This window comes from Dasypus novemcinctus, chromosome 5 (assembly GCF_030445035.2).
Source record: "Dasypus novemcinctus isolate mDasNov1 chromosome 5, mDasNov1.1.hap2, whole genome shotgun sequence".
NCBI classification, from domain to species: domain Eukaryota; kingdom Metazoa; phylum Chordata; class Mammalia; order Cingulata; family Dasypodidae; genus Dasypus; species Dasypus novemcinctus.
Genome location: NC_080677.1, coordinates 121,204,904 through 121,218,322, shown reverse-complemented (window position 1 = coordinate 121,218,322; position 13,419 = coordinate 121,204,904).

Sequence of the window (13,419 nt, the reverse complement as noted above, 5' to 3'; positions counted from 1 at the left end):
TCAACTGCCCTGCCCCCCACCCGCACTTCCAGGAGGCACAGACATGGGTGCTGAACAGGGCCTCCCAGCAATGTCAACAAGGAAGGCTGGGAGTAGGAGGCAAGCAGCATGGGCTACAGACTCAAGATGAATATGGTCTGGCTGGACCTCTCCAAGGGCAAGGCACATGCAAAAGCAGTCACCCCAGTGGCCGCTGGAACAAGAGACAAGTGAGGCCTTTAGATATGAACAGATGCATCAGATGTGTCTTTCACTCCTAAAGCATAATCCTTCTTTTTACCTGCTTACCCAGTGAACTCAGGAGCCATAATGACCAGCTGTTAGTCTAAGGTTCAAATTCAGTAGGGCTATTATTATCCTGGCACTAGCATTTCTTTATTGCATATTAAATTCTCTATACCATGGGGACATGAATCAAACTTTTGGGAAGGGCGTCATTAAATGTTTGTGAGACATGTCAAACTCAATTCTACTACTTGTTCTCTGACTCATCTATTGTGGCTCAGGGAGGAACAGCATTATATACTGTGCAAATTCAAAGAATATACTCAACCTTACAGGCAGCACTCAGTATTGAAAGGTCTTATTTAACCAGATGGAAGCATATGGGGATATTACTAGGTCATTCTGCTGTTCCAGAAGGCCAGATGTTTCTTGATGTTGGGTACACAATAACACCAGTCCTTCTCTTTATCTGCAGCCCATTATGTAACTTCTTTTGCCATGAATTGGGTTCCTTGGTTAGAAGCAATGCTGTGTGAGATAAAATGACAGATTAATAAGGCCTCCACTAAGTTCCCAGATGGCAGTTCTGGCAAGGCATGACAGGCAGGCAGTTAAAATGAAACCAAGTCCAAGGCTTGCACTGTGGATCCTTCATCGACTCTTGCGGTAGGCTCCTTTCAGCATCCTCATCTGCCCCTAGACACCAGGAACATGACTAGGCTGCTAGGTCTTAAGGTTGAAGGACAAATCCTGTTGTACCAGAAGAGCCTTCTGGTGCTCTGAGCCCTCTGAAACCCGACGGCTTCTCATGTCATCTGTGAAATGTCACTACATCACACCCAAATGTCATATTTGTTGTCTCAGAAAGGTGTGTCTTCTTTTGGTAGAGGATGCATTGCACAGCATCCTTCATTCACTGTGATGGCAAAAATGGCATGGCCCAGCCAGTGTGATGCCTTTGGGGAAGTGTGACAATAAAAGGTTCTTGTCCTCAGTGGCCACATGGCCCCAGGTGACCAGCGACCATCATTTTTAAAAGATATTTTTCAATTAATGTATGATATTTCAATATTCAGATACATCACTATTTATCTAATTATTCCTTTGTTGTTGAGTTAATGGGCCTTAAGATATGAATATCTCTGATGTAATTTATGATTATATCCTTAGAGTAAATTTTTAGAATTGGAATTAGTGAATCAGAAGAAATATATTTGAGGGTTCTGATGTATAATCCCAAATTGTTTTATTAAAAGCATACAACTAATTTATATTCCTACTGTCTGTATAGGGTAGAGCCCATCTCCTAGCACCTTTGATATCATTAAGTAGATATTTTTTCCAATATATATTTCTATTTAATTGCTGGGAAAATGGTGTATTTCATTTTTAAAAATTTATATTTCATCGATTATGACTAAAAATGAATGTTTTTCATCTATTTAGCCATTTTTATTTCTTTTTCCATAAAATATATGCTTGCATCTTTTACTTATAATTATTCTGTACTTACAACTTGCTTTTTTATGTTTACTTTTATTTTTAAAATTCTATAACTTTGTCTAAATGACCAAAGTATCAAATTATTTTGGTAGAATGACATTATAGTAACTGAATTCTATTGATATTTTAATGCTTTTCTAATCAATTTGATAAATGGTGTTTATAGATTAAGGCTGATGATCCTTTGTTTTTTGTTGTTGTTGCAAATATTTTCCTGGTTTATTTGCCTTTGAACTTGTTGTACCATAGGTTTTGGCCTAAAATGACAAAACAAACATTTTTAAATATTATGTAGGTAAAGCTTAGTTCATACTCTTAAAGAGCCCTCTATCTAGGATCAGAAATTCACCTACATTTCCTAGGAGTTTTCTTTGGTTTCATTTTTTACATTAGCCTTATAATTATTTCTCTGTATCAAAATGTACCAAAATCTTTCCAACCTCATGGTCTTCAGTGATATTGCTTCTTTTTCTGGCTTCCAGCTACTCCTCACCTGACCAAACCCCAGTCCTCTTCCTCCTCTTAGCTTAACAGTCATTTCTCCAAGGGGTCCAGGTGTCTAAATCAGGTTCCCCTCATACCTTTTCCCAGAGCTGCCTTGACCTTTAGGTCAATATATATATTTAGTTCTGTGATATATATTTAGTAATATATATTTAGTTCTGTGATTATTTGTTTAATGCCTGACTCTCCCGTTTTATTCTAAAATGTATGAGGGCAATGACAATGTTTTTCTTTTTCCCACAGAATACCCATATCCTCATATATAGAGTATCTGGCATAAGATAAATACTTAAGAGTTGAATGATGGACTGAGTCATGAATTTCCTCAACTGTCTTTCCTGCTACATCCAAAATTACACACATTCTCCTTTTTTAATTTGTTTTTTTGTCTTTTTTTAAAAAAAGATACATAGAACACAGAAAATGTTATGTTAAAAAATATAGGAGTTTCCCATATACCCCACAACCTCCCCACCCCCACTCCTCCCACATCAACAACCTCTTTCATCATTGTAGCCCATTCGTTTCATTTGGCAAATACATTTTGGAACACACTGCACCTATAGTTTACGTTGTAGTTTACACTCCCCCAGTCCATTCAGTGAGTATATGTAGAGAGGATATATAATGTCCAGCATCTGACCCTGCAATATCATTCAGGTAACTCCAAGTCCAGAAAATGCCCCCACATCACATCTCTTCTTCCCTTTCCCTGCCCTCAGCAACTACCATGGCCACTGTCTCCACATCAATGACACAATTTCTTCCATTGCTAGAGTCACAATAGTTCTATAGTAGAATACCCGTAAGTCCACACTAAGCCATATTTTATTCCTCCATCCTGTGGGCCCTGGGATAGCAATGTCCACTCCACCTCTACATCAAGAGGGGGCTTAGATCCCACATGGGTGAAGGATGCAATTCTCCTGTTTGCAGTTGTAGGCACTCTCGGTTTCCTAGTGTGGTGACTTCATACCATACTCCACCTTCCTCCACTACAGACTCAGGGAAAAAATGTTCCCTTCTCCCTCCTAGACTCACCACCCACCTGTTCTCTGGATGGCAACTCCTTCTTCCTTTCTTCAGGAAATCTGTTTCCACAGTTGTCCTCTCCCTTTAGCACTTTCAGTCCCTCCATCTCCACTGTTTATCCCTCTTAACATATAAACCTCCCAAACCCACTCCACTTTAACATAGAAATAGATCAACACCCACCTTTCCTTGATTTTGCAGTACCCTCTACAATTTTTAAAATCAATTTTCTTGAGGTGTAATTTATATTATAAGATGTACACAGTTTAAATGAAGAGATTGGTGACTTTTGATAAATACATATACACCTTTAAAAAATGTTATTTATTGATTTTTGGAGGCACTGGGGATTAAACCCAGGACCTTGTTACATGGGAAGCAGGCGTCCAATCTCTTGAGTTATACCCATTCCCTATATGCACTCTTGTAGCCACCACAATGAAGACAGGGAACCTTTCAATCCCCACCGAAGTGTTCCCTTTCCCTTCCCAGGTCAAGGCTCACACACCCCCACCCCCTCCCCAGACAATCATAATTTGCTTTCTGTCATTGTAAGTTAGAGCTGTCTCTTTTAGAGTTTCCTGTAATTAGAATTATACTGTAAGTTGACTTTTGTTTCTGGCTTCTTTCTCTCAACATGTTTTTAAGATTCACCCATGTTGTTGTGTATATCAGTAGTTTGATCCTCTTATTGATGAGTCCATTGTATGGATTTACTTCCTGAAATCTGTTCATCCATTAATGGACATTTAGGTTGTTTCTGATTTGGGGCTATTATGAATAAAAGTACATTCAACATTTGTGTAAAGTCTTTGTGTGGACATATATTTATGTTTTCATTTCTTGTGTGTAAATACCTAGAGTGTAATGGTTGGGTTGTACGGCTAGTGCATGCTTAACTTTTGAAGAAACTGCTGAACTCTTTTCCAAAATGTTTATATCATTTTATATTCCCACCAACCATGTATGAGACTTCCAGTGGATCCACATCCTTGTCAACACTTCCTATGGTCAATTTTTAAAATGTGAGACATCCTAATGTATCTATTGTTCATCTTCCTTTGTGAAGTATCTGCTCAAAATTTTGTCTATTTTTTTAAAAATTGGTTATTTATCTTATCATTGAGTTGTAAGATACATGTTTTGCAAATATTTTCTCCCAGTATATGACTAGCTTTTTGTTTTCATAACAGTGTATTTTGAAGAACAAAAGCTTTCAAATTCGATTTAATCCAACTTAATGATTTTTTTTCTTTCAGATTTCAAGCTTATTTGGTCTATTTAAGAAATTTTTGCTTAACCCAATTGTTGCAAGGTAAAGGTTGAGGTTTCTTTTTTTTACCTTATGGATATCCAGTTCTTCCAGCATAATTTGTTAAAAACAAAAAACAAAAAACTGTCCTTTCCCCACTGAATTACCTTGGCAGATGATTTGACCATGTACATGTGAGTCTATTCTGAACTCTATCAGATTATCGTTCTATGTGACTCTCATTCTGCCATGACGACACTACTTTGATTGAGCATTTTTAATAAGTCTTGAAATTAGAAGTGTAAGTCTTCCAGTTTTGTTATTCTCATTCAAAACATTTATTCTAGGTTCTTTGAATTTCTATGTAGATTTTCCACAAACAAACTTACGTGATTTTGGTTAGCATTACATTGAATCTATTGATAAAAGAATAATTTGTCATGTAATTTAGGATCTCATAGCTTTATCAAAGAAATTCATGAATCAGGCAGCATCCTATTCAGAAAGTAGTAGGGGCCTCCACTGAAGTGGTGGAAAGGGTAAACTCATAAAGTGAACATGGAAGCAAGTGAGGAAAAGTTTTGATTGACTGATATTAAGTTTCCATTTTATGTAGGGAGTCTTACAAAGTGGGGAGCAGATATACATTGATTAGTATGACATGTTTGTCCATTCTGATAAGCTATCTCCACTGGACCAAAACTAGTTTTATCACCAGGTGTTATTCATTTGGCGGTTCACTAGGGTGCATGCCATCTTCTTGGAAAGCCCCTGCAGGTCAATTGTTTTCATGTTCTGGAAAAGCCCTTCTCAGAAAGGGGTCTACTCTTGGCAACAACCAACGTAGGCAACCAGTTTACTTTACTCAACACTGCAGATCAATTTGAGGAGACTTGATTTTTTTTTTTACAATACTGAGTCTTCAAATCCAAGAACATGGTATTTTTCTCCACTTATTTAAGTGTTCTTTAATTTATGGCAGTAATATTTTTCTTAATTAAAGATTTATTTATTTATTTCTCTCCCCTCCCCCCCGCCCCCCCACTTCCCCCCCCGCTTCCCCCCCCCCGCCCAGTTGTCTGTTCTCTGTCTATTTGCTGTGTACTCTTCTTTGTCCACTTCTGTTGTTGTCAGCGGCACAGGAATCTGTGTTTCTTTTTGTTGCGTCATCTTGTTGTGTCAGCTCTCTGTGTGTGCGGCGCCATTCCTGGGCAGGCTGCACTTTCTTTTGCACTGGGTGGCTCTCCTTACAGGGTGCACTCCTTGTGCGTGGGGCTCCCCTACGCGGGGGACACCCCTGTGTGGCATGGCACTCCTTGCACGCATCAGCACTGTGCATGGGCCAGCTCCACACGGGTCAAGGAGGCCCAGGGTTTGAACTGTGGACCTCCCATGTGGTAGGCGGATGCCCTAACCACTGGGCCAAGTCTGCCACCAGCAGTAATATTTTGTAGTTATAGGTGTACATGTCTTATACATATTTTGTTAAATATATCTGTGTTTTTAATGAAATTATAAATGGAATTGTTTAGATTTCCATATCCAATTTTTTGGCTAACATATAGAAATATGCTTTTTTATATTGACTGTGGATCCTGCAACTTTACTAAATCCAATTATTAGTTATAGTAGTTTTTGTTTGTTTATTGTTTTTGGAGGAACCAAGAATTGAACCTGGGACTTCATAAATGGCAAGCAAGTGCTCAACCACTGAGCTACATGTGCTCCCCTGTTGCAGTAGTTTTTTGTAGAGTTCTTAGCATTTTCTAAGTATTCTATCATGCTATCTGTGGATGTAGGCAGTTCTACTTCGTCCTTGCCAATAGGAATACATTTTATTTATTTTTATTTTGCTATTTCCTAATGTTAAATAAAAGTGGTAGGAGTGGGCATTCTTATTTAGTTCCTGATTTAAGGAGAAAAAATTAATAATTTCACTATTAAAAGTAAACTTAATAAAAGAAAAAACATAAAAAACAAAAGTGGTATTAGCTATAAATTTTTTCATTTCTGCCAATCATCAGATTAAGGAAGGTCTCCTCATTTCCTAGGGTTCTGAAAATTTTCATCATGCCTAGTTGTTATATTTTTTTCAATGCTTTTTCTGCATCTATCTGTTTATGCTTCCTATCCTAGGTTTAATAATAGGAAGAGAGTCTCAATATGGACAGTGCTAAATTCATTGGCAGAAGCTGAATGATATAGGAAAATAGAATAGACAACTTTGGGAGTAGAGTCAGACAATCCCTGATCATCCTTCCCCAACTCTCTCCCAGATTATTTGAAATTTTCCAGTTAGAGGCGTATTTATTCCCATGTCAAATATTCTTAAATGACTAAGAACTGATAAGATAGTGAACCAGATCAGATTGCTTCCTAATATGAAACAGACAAACCCTGAGGGAATTAGAATGAGAGACGTCTTTGAAACCTCTGCATACTGGGATGGGCAGGTTAAGGTGAGCAGCTAGACTGGGAAGCAATCCAAGATGAGGAAAGATGCCAAAGAAAGGGAGTGAAAGGATACCATAGATACATTGTAAAATTTCATTGAGAGCCCTGGAGATATCACCATATCAGAGAAATTTTGCTCTCCTCCATTAAGTCTTTCTTGAACAAAGAAGGTTACAGACAAGTGTTTTAGAATAAAATTATGCTCTGGACTGTTTTTGGTAAGTATGCCCGAGGATAATTTTGGAAGACTGAATCCTCATTCAGCTCACAATTATGTCTGTAGTCCGGATCTCTCTCATTAGACTCTTCAACACATTATCTTCCAGACCAGCATTTCTACAGTGTGTGTTACAGAGAACTATTTCAGGGGAAAGTTAATAGATACCACAAAAAATGATCAAAAACAAACAAACAAAAAAATAACTCCATGAACTTGGGGGCCACTAGGTTAAACTTGTGCCTTTACATTAGAATTGATAAAACTTTTGATACACAAATGAGCATAATGAATTTCTAAGAGGGTGGTATAGTATACAGTTGGGAATAAAACTTTTTGAATTTAAGTCTAGTAGATTCAAGTGGCCTGGTAGGAATTGTACTAGACTTCAAGACCAGAAACCCACCTCCAATATCCAGCTCTTCTGTTTAGTTTTTCTGTCACTATGTGTGGTTATTTAAAAATCTCTAAGTCTCTGTTTCTTCATCAATATAAAGATAATTCCCTAACTTACTTCAGGGGCTAGTCACAAAGGCTAATTGAGTTATGGCTATAAAGGGATTTAGTTACCATCTAATGCCCAATCAATGTTAGTCTCTTTTTATTTCCAAACCATAAGCTATTAAAAATGCAGATTTAGGAAGCAGACATGGCTCAACTGATAGAGTGTCCATCTACCACATGGAGGGCCCAGGGTTCAATCCCCAAGGCCTCCTGACCTATGTGGTAAGCTGGCCCACATGCAGTGCTGCCACACGCAAAGAGTGCTGTACCACGCAGGGGTGCCCCACATAGGGGAGCCCCACGCACAAGGATTGTGCCCCACAAGGAGAGCCACCCCACGTGAAAAAAGCGCAGCCTGCCCAGGAGTGGTGCCGCGCACATGGAGAGCTGATGCAGCAAGATGACACAACAAAAAAGAGATGCAGTTTCCCAGTGCAACCGGATAATACAAGCAGACACAGAAGAACACACAGCAAATGGACACAGAGGGCAGACAACGGGGAGGGGGAGCAAGGGGGGAGAAATAAATAAAATAAATCTTTTTAAAAAATGCAGATTTAAAAATCCATCTTAAATTATGCTAATTAGATTGAAAATATTACATACTTAGAAGGACCTCAAATTTTGTAACAGATAATGGAGATGTGAGTTAACATAATATATATGATGTGTAATGTATATAAAAATATGATAAACTGACATTCACATTATGAAAATTCTGCAAGAGGGACACAGTGACCTTTGTCTGCCTTTAGGAGACTTGTTTATGGGTATAGAAAAAAGCTGATTGATCCATTGGTAAGAGAATATCAATGCAATTGGAATATAATAAGGCAAATTGCAAAAGGTAGGGTATGATTTGAAGCAGAAAAGCAAAGGAAAAGAGCACTCTACCCAACCAGGGTCCTTGCCTCATTTATTGAACATTTGACCTTGGGCATTTAATGGAACCTCATTTGCTTTAACTGTGGAGGCAAGGAATGAATCAGATTTTCTTTTCTACATCTCAGTTCTGCATTTCTTTTGCACAGCTTTAACCTTTGATCTTGGCCTCGCTTGCTCAATGTACAAAGTTGAAAAACAGGGAAACAGACTTGGCCCAGTGGTTAGGGCGTCCATCTACCACATGGGAGGTCCGCGGTTCAAACCCCGGGCCTCCTTGACCCGTGTGGAGCTGGCCCATGCGCAGGGCTGATGCGCGCAAGGAGTGCTGTGCCACGCAGGGGTGTCCCCCGCGTAGGGGGGGCCCCACATGCAAGGAATGCACCCTGTAAGGAGAGCCGCCCAGCGGGAAAGAAAGTGCAGCCTGCCCAGGAATGGCGCCGCCCACACTTCCTGTGCCGCTGACGACAACAGAAGCAGACAAAGAAACAAGACTCAGCAAATAGACACAGAGAACAGACAACTGGGGGGGGGGGGGAATTAAATAAAATAAATAAATCTTTAAAAAAAAAAAAGTTGAAAAGCAACAGGCATAAATACAAAATCCTGGTACTGATGGGCATGTAATTGATGCAATTAAGTTTGGGGTCTTAAAATTCTCTGACATTAATCCTAAAGCTCTCAATTTACTCCTTACTTCTACACAGTCTCTTATCTTTGGACTTTACAAGTAAGGCTTTAATCCACGCAGCTTTAAACCAGGACATCTAAATACTAGTCAGTGGCTTTGGTGGTGCAGCCTGCCTGAATAGTTCACCACTAGGTGGCGTTGAAGACCTAGCGGTAAAAGGAGAATTGAGTCTAGAAACGCACAAGTACATTTTCCTCTGGGCCTGTCTATTGGCCAGCTCCAGGCTGCTATTTCCTTTATTGTCAGGGATCTTGGGGATGTCTTGGCTTGAGTGTGATGCAAACAGTCCCTCTGCGGTGCTCAGCAGTTTGGAAAGGGGGTCTTGGGCTTGGCAGTAGTATCTCCAAGGCCTTATTACAAGACTGCTAATGAGCAGATCTTTCTGCCTCCTCTCTCCCCCTTCCCTCAGTCCCAAGCCTGCGACCTCCCTGTGTTTCTTCATCCATTCATTTAAGCATCTATTGCATGCTCTTATGTGTCAGGCATATAGCTAGGGGTAATGTGATTCGAGAGCTACAGAACTTGGGCATTTTTCCTTAGGTTAGCTATGAACCATGAGTTCAGGGTGACTGCTCAGGCCTTGCACTTAGGAGACCAGGCTGCAGGCAGCTGGGTTGTGTTTCAAAGAGGGAGCTGAGGGAAAATTTGGGGGTTCTTATATTTATAATCATTCCACAATCCCTCCTCTCCCAACATACTCCATCTGCATAAAGGCATCAAGAACAGCCTTTTGTCTTCTCAATCCCTTCCCTTTCTCCTTCTTCCCCTACTGTCAAGCTGTCCCCTTGCACCTTCTTCTTGTCAGTGTTGTTCTTGATATTTGTTTTAATTAAGCTCTAATACAATGTAGTCTTTTTTTTTTATTCATTTTTAAAAAAATATTACATTCAAAAAATATGACGTCCCATTCAACCCCACCGCCCCGACCCCCCACTCCCCCCACAGCAATACTGTCTCCCATCATCATGACACATCCATTGCATTTGGTAAGTACATCTCTGGGCATCACTGCACCTCATGGTCAATGGTCCACATCATAGCCCATACCCTCCCGCGTTCCATCCAGTGGGCCCTGGGGGGATCTACAATGTCCCGTAATTGTCCATGAAGCACCACCCAGGACAACTCCAAGTCCCGAAAACACCTCCACATCTCATCTCTTCCTCCCATTCCCCGCACCCAGCAGCCACCATGGCCACTTTTCCCACACCAATGCCACATTTTCTCTGTGGACATTGGATTGGTTGTGTCCATTGCACTTCTATGTCAAGAGGGGGCTTAGATTCCACATGGATACTGGATGCAATCCTCCTGCTTTCAGTTGTAGGCACTCTAGGCTCCATGGTGTGGTGGTTGACATTCTTCAACTCCATGTTAGCTGAGTGGGGTAAGTCCAATAAATCAGAGTGTAGGAGTTGAAGTCTGTTGAGGTTCAGGGTGTGGCTATCATATTGTCAGTCCAGAGATTCAAATTCCCTAGATATATCTTAAACCCCAGCGCCAACTACAATTCCAGTAAAGTAGCATGAAAGTCTTGTGAAAAGAGATCCCATCTGAGTCCAGTTCCATCACACAGAAACACCAGCTTCAAAGAAGGGCCAACTGGCATGGCAGTGAACCCCATTCTGCCATGACCATAGAACCCATGGGTCTCTTTAGCCCTCAAAAGAACCAATACCTGGGGTTGTATCTACTTTATCTGTCTCTGAGACTCTGCTCAGGTGTGCATAAGGGCAATCCTTCTGACAACCTCCAGACTCTTTTTTAGAGACTCATAGCCATATAAACTCATTTCTCCTTTCCATTTCCCCCTTACATTAGGTCAAACAGCATTTTAAAGTCTTGTTATTATATGTAGACAGGGATATTCTGCTGGTCCACGTTGAACCTTTAATTCAAGGTCATTTTCTAATTGCATCATCAGCTGGTATTTGGTAGTGATCCCTCGGTATCAGGGAGGCTCATCCCCAGGTGTCATGTCCCACACTGCGGGGAAGGCATTTCATTTACATGCTGAGTTTGGCTTCAAGACTGCCCACATTTGAGTAACATGAAGGCTGTCAGGAGGAAACTCCCAGGCACAGTGCTGCTCTAGGCCTTGTTCTTATTTCAGGCGTATAGGCTCACAAGCATAGTCATTAGTATCAGGGGCTCACTGTTGGACCCTCATTCCTTCCTGGTTCTTACCGTTGCACCTGGGGGTCTGCCGCTGCTCCCCTAGGGACCACGACAGAGCACCCCCGGCCAGGAACCCAGTATCCCCCCAGCTGTTGTTTTTAAATGTTTCCACTATGAGTATATCCAAACATTACCATGCACCCTGGACATATGCCCTGTATAACTCTCTGTCAACCATATATCGCCTGTCAATAACATCCCATACCAGTATTCCTCCGCCGCCATTGTTGAACCACTCTGTGATCCAAAACTTTCTGAAAAGTGAAGCCCAGTATAATGTCAGGTTCCCTTACTAGTAAAATGGAATATAGCGATGAGTTTAAAAGTTAGATCTAGAATACGTATTGATTTGGAAAAATTCTACATCCTATCTTTTTCTTTTCTTTTTTCCTAATTATCAAGCTTCTCCTCACAAGGGCTTTGGTCACATTAATTCATATATACAATATACAGTACTCCCACACATCCACCATAAAACCTTTTCCCTTCCACAGCGATAATCTTATAAGTTATTCATATCATATTTACTTAAACTGATGTACAGACTCTGAGACAATAGCTCTCAAACAAGGTGACATCTGTGCTTACATTGTGGTCCATACTTTAGGATATACAGTTTTCTAAATTTTTAGTTATCCTATGTTTTACATTATGGTTTACATTATTAGTCTATAGTACCCTATATGTTTTTGGTGTAAAATTACATGTTTTATATTCATCCTTGTGTACTTTTGCGAAACTCCTCTCTTACCCCCACATTTACCTTAGTTCCATCCATTCAACATCCATTTTCCCCTCCCCTTGGGGCCCACAGCGACAGCCAATCTCCATTTCGCAAGGAGCCATGTCCAGAGATACTTGCAACAGTGTGCAGGGCCTGACTTGCTCAATTGCCCTAATGCCCTGGGAGCCACCTTTTCTCTCGAGAGATACAGTTCCCTCTATTTGATGGCATTAGTTCTCCCCAGGATGTGGGTCCACCCCCACTCTCACTGCTTGGGTCTCTACCCAATGGTACAACCCACCCTGGCAAAATGAGCATTCAGACATTCCCCAGGAGTCCGTCCCGCATCAGACCATCCCCTCCGAGCATCCTAAACAGGTAACCCTCCTAATTATATTTTGATACGATTTTCTCAGCATTTTACTCTCGACCAACACCTGACACTCTCCTATGTTCGTATGTTGCCCCTCCCTCCCCCCAATTTTTTGGGCAATATTACCCATCCGCCCATCCCCAACCCCCTCAAACCTGCAAAGCCCCACCCAAAGGCAACCCTTTGCCTCCATTTTATCTCTTCTTTGTGCTCATACTTACCGCCAGCTCATCATAGATTCCACCCCTGCAAACGTCGGCTCACATCCTTCCTCCACCCCCCGATTTCCTGTAAGCCTATCTTCCAGTCTCTAGCTCTCTGAGGCAGCTTGCTTATTTCATATCATTGAGGTCATGTAGTATTTGTCCTTCAAAGCCTGGGTTGCTTCACTCAACATAAGGTTCTCAAGATTCATCCATGTTATCACGTGTGTTTGTAGTGTATTTGTTCTTACAGCCGAGTAGTATTCCATTGTGTGTATATACCACATTTTATTGATCCACTCGTCTATTGATGGGCATTTGGGTTGATTCCAACTTTTGGCGATAGTGAACAATGCTGCTATGAACATTGGTGTACATATATCAGTTTGTGTCCTTGTTTTCAGTTCTGCTGGGTATATACCCAGCAGTGGTATTGCTGGGTCATATGGCAAATCTATGGTTAGTTTTTTGAGAAACCGCCAAACTGTCCTCCAGAATGGTTGGATCCTTCTGCATTCCCATCAGCAGTGGATGAGTGTTCCCCTTTCTTCACATCCTCTCCAGCATTTGTATTCTTCTGTTTTTTTCATAGCTGCCAATCTTATGGGAGTAAGATGGTATCTCATTGTAGTTTTGATTTGCATTTCCCTGCTAGAGATTTGGAGCATTTTTTCATG